The following is a 9,503-nucleotide window of genomic DNA, read 5'->3' as shown; positions in this document are numbered from 1 at the left end:
TCTGTCAGCGGCCATGCTGTCATGCTGCTGCTACGGTGGCCCGGGAAGGTCAAACTCAGAAACACTTCACCCAAACGAAAAGATGACTGATTGATTGATTGATTCCAAAATGTTTTTGTTTTTTTTTTGTTTAGTTTATCAGTTTATTATTTATTTATTTTCTGTGTTTCAGTGTCATGGTAACCTATTTATCAACACTTTATGGTCAAAAGTATGTGGACACCCCTGAAATGATGAAATCATTTATTATTCAAAATAAAAGCTCTCTAGGCATCCAGGGATTCCAGCACTTCAAATAACCACCTGATGATGTCACATCACCACTACCTTCATCATCATCATCATCATCATCATCATTTAGATCAGTACAGTCCTTTTTATTCATTTAAAAACATGAAATCTTTATTTGCTGTGTTTTTATTTTTCATGTTTCTCTTTCTGAGCTTCAGCCTTCTGGTTTCAGTTTCAGCCTCTGCAGCAGTTTCTGTATTAATCCATCAGTTATTTGGCAGAATTCAGATTCAGATGTTAAAAACCAAAATTAAAAGATTACACAAAAACATAATTATCAGCAAACGTCACAACTGTCACAGTGTTTCTGTTCAGATCGTGTTCAAATAATGAAAGAGATAAAGAAATACACACAGAACATTTTTATTTTCAAATATTTTGTTGTCTATTGGATTCTTCTTCTATTTATCGTCTGAAGTAAATGGAGCAAAAAGGGGGAGATCATTAAACGTGTGGAGGAAGACAGAACGACATGAAATACACAGACACAGATGTGAAATGTCATTTAAAAGCAGCATCAAAAAAACACAGTATAACAGAAAACATGAGATCATGACAAAAGATTAAATCCAGAGAGAAATATCTGAATGTGCCAAACGTGGTGGAGTGGAGGAATGAATGGAGGCAGAGAGGGGTCGATGGGAGGAGGGGGAGAGGGGGGTGAGGGGGAGGGGGAGGTGTTTGAGGTGGTTGATGTTTCTTCATGAAATAGAGCCTGAGCGACAGAACAAAGGTGGCCTCCTCTTTATTCTCAAATTAGAGCAGCTGGGCTCTTTTCCCTCGAGGATCCCCATGAATAGATTATTGCACTGCTGTCACTGAAAGAGAGACAAACCCGCCCCCCTCCTCCCACCCTACCCTCCTCACCCCAACCACCAGCCCTGCCCCCACCTCCCCTCTGCTGCTATGTGGATCAGACAGAACCACCCCCCCACCCTCACACCCAAAAAATACAAGGATCTGATCTGTACCAGGTGTAAGGTCCCGATGACATAAAATAAAATATTATATCACAGTCACAGTGACGCTGTGTTTTCTCCATCTTTACAGTCGACAAACTGAAAGGTGAAATTGCACAGTCATATTGCATTAAAACATTTTCCCTCTTCTGTGAAACAGTGACAGACACACAAAACTTCACATGCTGAAAAATCAGTAAATCATCCTGAAAGACACGAAATGATCTGAAGCGCAGCGACAACCATCAACACATTGTAAAATATCACAGACAGGTGAAAGTTCTCTGGCGTCCTGATCACAGGTCAAAGGTTAAAAACTTTATTCAAATAAGCGCAAAATGCTCCTGGAAGAGATTTGACAAAAACTGCTAAAAGAAAAAGTGAAAGAGTTGAACAGGAAGTTTAGTCTTCACCTGCTGTGGGGAAACGTCTGTGGAGGTGAGGTTCCATGTCCCGGACCGTGGATCCTTCACCTGTTAAGATTCTTTTAAGGTGAGCAGAAGGCGATGTCGCCTGATTCCTGCTCGTCTTTGTCATAACTGGACCGTTGGTACTTGCTTCATAAAAAGAAGTTGAGAAGCGTCTCCACTTATCTGTGGCAGAACCAACAGGGTTTTGTGGGTCTGGACCTGGAAAGATTGTGGCTGAGAATTAGCGAGCAGCAGAGCGAGCAGCAGAGCGAGCATCACTCAGGCCTGTGTTTTCTCCCAGAGTCTGACAGGTGTAGAAAACTGCTTACAGGTGTGTGAGTGTTTGATACTCAACAGATTTTGTGTGGACTTTTTTTGTTTTAAGGAGATTGATTGGGACACATCAGACTCTGATGCGTCAGCCACCAGTTGCTCTCCCAGTTATCTTCTACTCCTTCTCTCCCAGTGCTGGTTACTCAGTGAACATCCCTCGTGCCATTCAGGTCTAATGTCTCTGTGTGAACACACTCACACCCAAAATGTCCAAAACTGTGAATCACAAACATGATTCAGGTCAGCGCTCCTCTGTCTAACACGCCTTTCACACGGGAACTTTTTACTTGACGTGTTTGTTAAGTTGTGAGTCACAGATGGAAACAGCTGATTTCATATCAGGGTACTTTACTTCCCCTTTGAATCAAGGATCATTTCAGTTTCATGTAACGTATGTCTCATGTTCATAGTTCTGTCCATCGCTGATGATATCGTCTCATCGTCTGCGCCCTCGCGCTCACATCGATGCTCAAGAAGGGCTGCAGTTTTAATACATTAGCTCCCTGGACTGGCTCATCCCAGCTACCGTACTTCTTCTTCTGCCAGCGTGACATGTCAGGTGACATGTCAGGTGACACGGTTCTTAACCAACAACAACCAACGACCAATAACTTGTTTTACTAACGAGTAATGTCAGGTTTCATCTTCTCCTGTGGGATGTTTTCTGACACTCCCAATATAAAATCAGTAACTTTTCTCAGTGACTCACTGGAACATGGATGCTTGCTTCATACTGAACGTGTGTTGTGACCTTTGACCCTGCCGCTCTTTCTGCTTGTTTGTAATCCAGGAAGTTAATGAACTAAGGATCTCCCAGCTGCCTCCTTCCCAGTGTGTGTCTCTGGACAAGCCAGTGGTCGTAGAATAAAAGTAAACCCACGTTAGGAGGACAGCAGCTTGTCCTGTGAATGAATAACTAGCTCTGCTCTGTGAGGACGGCTCCTCGTTCTGTGGGAAAACTTCCCACGTTTTCTGTCTTCCCCTGTCTCTGACCTCGAGATCCACGGTGTGGGGAGGAACCGAGTGTTTCGAAACAAACACGGCTGAAACCTCCAAAGAACCGCAGAGGTTCATCAGCAGCCAGCGGCTTTGCCCCGCTGCTTCCTCAAAATAACTGGTCCAGTTTAAGCGCAGCAGTGATAAAAACTTCTCCTCTCCTGCAGAAGCATCTCTTCCTCTGCCTTCTGTTTGCTGACAGATGCCTGACTGTCCTCAGTTTGTTTGAGGGAAATGTAATTAGATGAAGCTGTTCTTTGCTTTGTGAAATGAAGCAGCTCTGCAAATAACAGCAGCAGCAGCAGCCCTCACGTGATTTCCTGATGCTGATGTGACGTGAGTTAAAAACCCGCCCTGAGCTTTAAAATAAGAGTTTTCTGCCCGGTTCAGGGAGACTGACTGGATTCACAGCAGAGGGAACATTTCTGTTATCAGAGGCTGTAAACGAATAAAAGAGAAGTAAAATAAACATGGAGAGCTTCTGTGCTCGGCCCCACCCAACTAAAAAGAAAGTTTCCAGAAAATGAACTTTCTAAACAAAGTTGGAGTTTATGTGATTGTTTATACATCACGTTACTGACTGTGCATCACATGCAGCGGGACATGTCTGATGGTAGTGACTGTGTAAGACTGAGAAGTGAGAAGAGTTTGGGACATCAGCGTTGACGTCACTCGGCTCCGCTCCACTGCTCGTGCTTCAGCTGTACGTTACTGTACATGAACAGAATAACCTGAGCCCAAAGCTCCAACAGACTTTTTCCAAAACAAACTCAACAACGTGTTTTGTGATTTAATTTGGATTCATGGAAATGAATCGACAGGACTTCATCCATACACCTTTCCTCTGAAATACCTGGTTATGGTGCAGTTACCATCTTTTCCTTCGGCCTGTTCTAATGTTTGTATTCAGTGGAATTTTTTTCATTTGGTTTCATGATGTTTGGGCTTTGTTCTCAGGTATCAAAAAACATCTAAATTACAGCACGAAAATCACAGTAACTGTAGTGACAGGGTCAAAGGACAACAGCTATTTGTTCTGAAGTTTGTTTTCTGAGTGGAAACTCGCTGCGGGCCTGAAGACAGACGGTTGGTTGTTTTTGGACTTTTTAAAATTGCAGCTGTGGTTTGTGTAGGTTGGTGTTGTTTCTTCGTATTGTCTCAGTCCTGCACATCAGCTCCCATTAATCATCCTACGGTGGCCTGCAGGGGACAGTACTCAGAGTCACGTGAACAGTGTGAGGAGGGAGGTTTTCTCTTCGTTAGCTGTTTTAACTTTTCTTCAGTTCTACATGACATAACAGTTAGTGATGCATTTTGCACAAACAAAAACAAATCTTGATGTGCAAACCTACAACGACATGTTGTGTAAACTGACATTCAGAGTGTGTTCCCTCCTCAGCACCAGTTTCAGATCAGCTGATGTTGTCTCTCGCCGTTTGATGCAGTCACATCAGGAATTTTCTCAGCGTGCAGCCAGGAAAACTTGGCGAAGCTCCATCATCAGTTGTGGTTCATTTTCACTCCTTCTGCTGCGTCTGTGCTGCTGAGCAGCATCTGGGCTGAAGGGAACACAGCTCGGAGCCGTGGCTGGACATGTATCTGTGTCAGCACACAGCAGGACCACGAGTCACAGAGACGCTTCTTCTTTTCTCTTCATCTCTTTATTGACCTGCTGATCAGCTGCTGTTTTCTCTTCGGGTTTGTTTGTGAAACAATGTGCAGATTTTTTTCTTTATGCTCCATTTCTATTTCAGTTTCAATTTAAAACAAAGACCCTTTGAGTTTGTCTTATTTTGGTCTTGTCTCCAATCGTTGCCATCACTTTTGGCTGGACCACAGCAGCAGGACCTGCCCTGTAAACTCCAGTTTCCCCATTGGCTGTTGTTCTTTCACAATGGTGTGGGTTTCTGTTATGTCAGAGGGGGCGTTCACCAACAGCAGCGCTGTCGCTTTATTTACAGACTTTACAGACACTTCAGTGACTTTAGATTTTGAAAAAGCTTCTGGTGACAGATGCAGCAGCGTTCGGACAAACCTGAGCTGCGATGGTCGCCAGCGCGAGGTCAGGCTTTCCCTCCGCAGACACGCCTCCTGCGAGCCTCATGCATTAGACCACACAGCGGCTGACACAGACATGAATGGGAATGAATTTAATGACTGTACATGTGAGCACAGAGAGGAGGGAACCAGCTGAAACATTTACCGACTTTTTCAGATTCAGTTATTCTACAGTGAATACAGTTGTTTACAGTGGTTCCACAGAACCCAGCCAGAAACCCTGTTCTGTGTCTGTTATGTGTTTAAGGTCCTCTCTGTCCTCTGTCCTCTCAGACTCTCACATCTTGGATTCATGAGCAGAACACAAAGTTTTGACCACTGATAAATCACTGGCACCACTGCTCTTAAACCATCTGACTCTAACTGAATCGTTCTTACATCTAAAACAGGCAACACACACTGAACCAAAGTAATTGCCCAATCTGTGCATTATACTCTCAGAATACCACCAGTTCTTTCTGTGCTTTGTTCTGGTGGCCCCTCTGTGCTTTGTGTGGGCAGCAGCCAACATGATCATTATGCAATCTCAGTGGGAAGACGGGCTCACAGCCCCAGAGGTGCTGCGGTTAAACTAATGTGCTGAAGTGACTGTAACAGCTAGGAGGAAGACCAGCTTGGTCGGCCGGACTCAGCCAAGAACTGAAACCCGTTCAGGATCTGTCAGTCCAATCTGAAACAACACGGTTCACATGAAACTGAATCAACAGGCTCCACGTAGCCTCGGCAGAAACCTCCGAGCATCTCAGACTTTTGGATTAACTTCCTTCTCCTCGTATCTCTGAGCGTCAGTGCAGATGTGGAGGTTTATAACACCAAACTCGTTATCAGCACCTCCTGTCCCCGATGCTTTTAAAGTCCTGCAGGTTTCTGATGTTAGCTGCTGCTGTTATTTTCACGTTTCCATAGTAACAAGGGATTTTTACATCTGACAGGTGGAAATGGAAGAACTAATAATGTCCTGAAGGAGAGCCGGGCATGAGTGACAGGAGAGGACAACCTCAGATAACCCCGACGGTCTGCTGTCAACAGAGGACAAGCTGAAAGAAACGGTAATATTTATACCACGAACACACACAGGAGATAAATTCATCAACTGACAGTCAGATGTTTCTCTGTCCTCCTGAATCACAACTAAGACTGTCTTTGAGCTTCCCCAGGCAACACACACACACACACACACACACACACACACACACACACACACACACACACACTCAAACATACACCTTCCTGACTCCTCCGGTATGCTGGAGATGGGTGGAGGGGTAAAAATGTTAACTTAATAAAGACGGAGAATCGAGCTTCTGTCCTCCCCGAGGACGCGTATCCTTCCTAGAATGCAGTGCGGCTGCAGACACAAGCCCTCTGTCTGTGCCGGCGTTCCCACCGTCAGGAATCACATGATGGAGGACGGCGTGGGAACTGAGAGCTGCAGACACACTAACACAGGAGTAACCTGAACACAACACAGACAGGCTCAGTGTCTGAAAGCAGCTGCTGCCGCGGCGCCCTTCGGCAAGGCACCTCACCTCGCTGCTGAAACCTCAGACTCGCAGACCAGAACCTGTGAGCGAGTCAGTGAGTGGGTGGGTCCCTTCAGTCCCTGCAGCGGCGAGGGGACCCGCTGGCCGAGTCAGCGGCGGCAGTTTGCTGTGGTTGTTGCTCTGACTGAAGTTACAGTGATAGCAAACTGTCGCACAGTGATGACCTCACTGAAGATTAGCAGAGCTGTTTATAATGTGAGGCAGAGACAGAGAATATGCAGGAATGTGCTGTGAGTATGCAGCGGAGCTTTGATCCAGCTGGAAATGTCCACTGGACATCTGGGACACTTTGTCTTTCTCATTCTTTCTTTCCTGTTTTCTATGAGTTGATTTTAAATTTGTACGTCGGTTTTTTTCAACATGTAAACAACACGTTTATAAATTAATTAATTAATTAACTCAGCTGAATTTACTTCCCACGGACTTAAAGAAACTTTAACATACGGTTTCAAAGCCTCAGCCCATGAGAAACATTTCACCTTCGCCTTCAGCAGAAAACTCCTTTTTCCGTTTCCACAGAGTGAGAGCAGAATGAACGAGCTGCTGGATCATCTGCAGCCAGTTCTGCTAATTATTACCAGATGTTTGGCTTCAGAAACCGTCATGACTCTCTCTCACACACACACACGCACACACACACACTTACTAATGTGTGTCACAGACAGTCACTTAACAGGCATCTGTGTTCACATCCAGCAGAGAGGGGAAGACATGAGGGTGAGGTGTTCCTGCTTAGCTGCCATTTTTATACCCACCTTAGCGTAGACCAGTGGTTTCCATCCTTTTTGGCTTGTGTTCGTTCGTTTGTTCGTTCGTGACTGTAGGTGTTCAACACAACGTCATCATATCGTCCTTCTTTCTGACCCCACCTGCAGCCACATCACCAGCTGTTACCAACTGACAGCAGTTTCTGATCCGTTTCCTGCCTCTGCACTGCGCTGAGTGCAAGTCAGCTGGAGCAGTCACAAGATGAAGGATTCACGAGGATAACAGGTATGGTATTGTGTGTTATCAGTGTAAAACGTTAGAACATGGACACTGTTTCCAAAACTGGATCGGTGCCGTGATGTGTGAGAGTCTGAAGGCTGCGTTAGATCAGGTCTGGAGCCAGCACCCTGAAAAGCAAAGGAAGGCTCACAGCAGTGCTGTGGCGGCAGGTGAGGATGAACATTAGACGTGACACCATGAATACACTGCCTCTCTTTAGCTCAGACGGAGTTCAGACGCTTCAGTGAAGAGAGGAAAAGACAAAGGGCCGCTTGCTTCTTGTCCTGAAAAATCCTCAGTCAGGAGGCCACATTAGGAACCCAAATATTTTGTGGGTATCATTTTTCCATTTTGGACAAATACTCTATGTGCAATGATTCACTGTCTATATGAAAATAATCTTTTTTTTTTTTACAAGCTCCTTCATGTCTCTAAATCAGCAGAGTTGTGTATGGAACAATAAGGCACGCACAGTGGACTCTGGTCTCTGCCATATGTGAGGAAAGAAAAACAACAATCTGTGAATCGATAGCATAACCACAATCTTCAAACACTCCCGAGCTCATAAACCATATTCTTGCAGTGAACTGTGTTCCATGGTTTTTTTAAATGCACAACATAAATCATGTTCTGCATCTTAGCATACAGATTTTTAACCCACAGCCAAACAAAGCTGTCTGAGGACGACTGGATCTCACATGACAGAAGTTATTTTTGCCCTTTGCTGATGTCTCCGCTCGTGAATTTTTAGTTTACAGCTGCACATCTTGATCGCATTTTTCTTTTTACTGCCCAGCTAAACAGAAAAGGGGACGTGGGGCATCCCTGGCTCGCACCGCAGCCGAGCTCTAACTCTAACTGAAGGAGATTGTTGAGGGACTTTGTAGCTGCAGCATTCCTGCATGATAGAAACATATTACAGGGCTGAGACAAGGCCTGGGAATGGAGCCAAAGGTTTTGGGTGGGGTGGTGGTAGTCGGGGGGTGGGGTGGTGGTAGTGGGGGGGTGGGGGTGGGGGGGGGTCTGGCAGTGATCCTAACAAAACTGTTCTCATTGGTTTTAAAGTGTTCAATCTCCTCAAACAGAGCCCAGCGATTCCCTCACATAACTTTATACAGCTGCATCACAGGCACAGTGACAAAGCAGTGCTGTCAGACACACACCACACATACAACATGTTCACCGTGTCATTCGCAAAGAATGAAGGATATGATACTTATTTTCTCACTGACTTTTAACGCATTGAAATCGTCATGCAATGGGATTTTCAGTCGTTCCAAAGGCCCAGCGAGTGTCATGCAACTCGGTCAACACGTCGACGATCATGTCGGCTTTTATTTTGAGGAAGGAAAAAGTGAAACCACAATATTGCAGTTAGGTGGTTTTTCCACGACAATAGCAAACATTGTGATGGCAGAGGGCTGGGCCCGAGCCGGGTATCATAACAGCCGTCCCCAGGGAGGAGAAGAGAGACGTTATTGTCTGAGGAGGCTTTAAATTATTCATAAGGCTGATCCATGAGGCTGCAGAGACCCCCACCCCATTCCTCAGCATCTCATCGAGTCAGGTTTGTTTTTGACCGGACTTCATTTGAGTTCCATTCCACTGCATATTTTGGTGTATTATTTTTTTCCATGAGCGTTGTGGAAACAGAGGATGGTGGTAAACTGGACACGCAGGCCCAGACTAAGATCCTGTATTCTGGCAACCACATTAGGGATTTCCATGAATTCTGCTTTGGATATTCATGGTCCCCAAGGGAGGATTGATCCTTCAGATCTTGGTAGCCCCCCCTTGAGGATGAACTTTTTGATTTTCATGACGCCATGATCTTTCCTATAGGTCCACCATCAGGACAAACTTACAGCTTCACTGCTGGTGTGGCTAGTTACTGCGCTCCAAGAAAGAAGCTTGTTCTATCATCT

This window comes from Toxotes jaculatrix, chromosome 4 (assembly GCF_017976425.1).
Source record: "Toxotes jaculatrix isolate fToxJac2 chromosome 4, fToxJac2.pri, whole genome shotgun sequence".
Classification (NCBI taxonomy): Eukaryota; Metazoa; Chordata; class Actinopteri; family Toxotidae; genus Toxotes; species Toxotes jaculatrix.
This window is presented reverse-complemented; position numbering follows the sequence as displayed.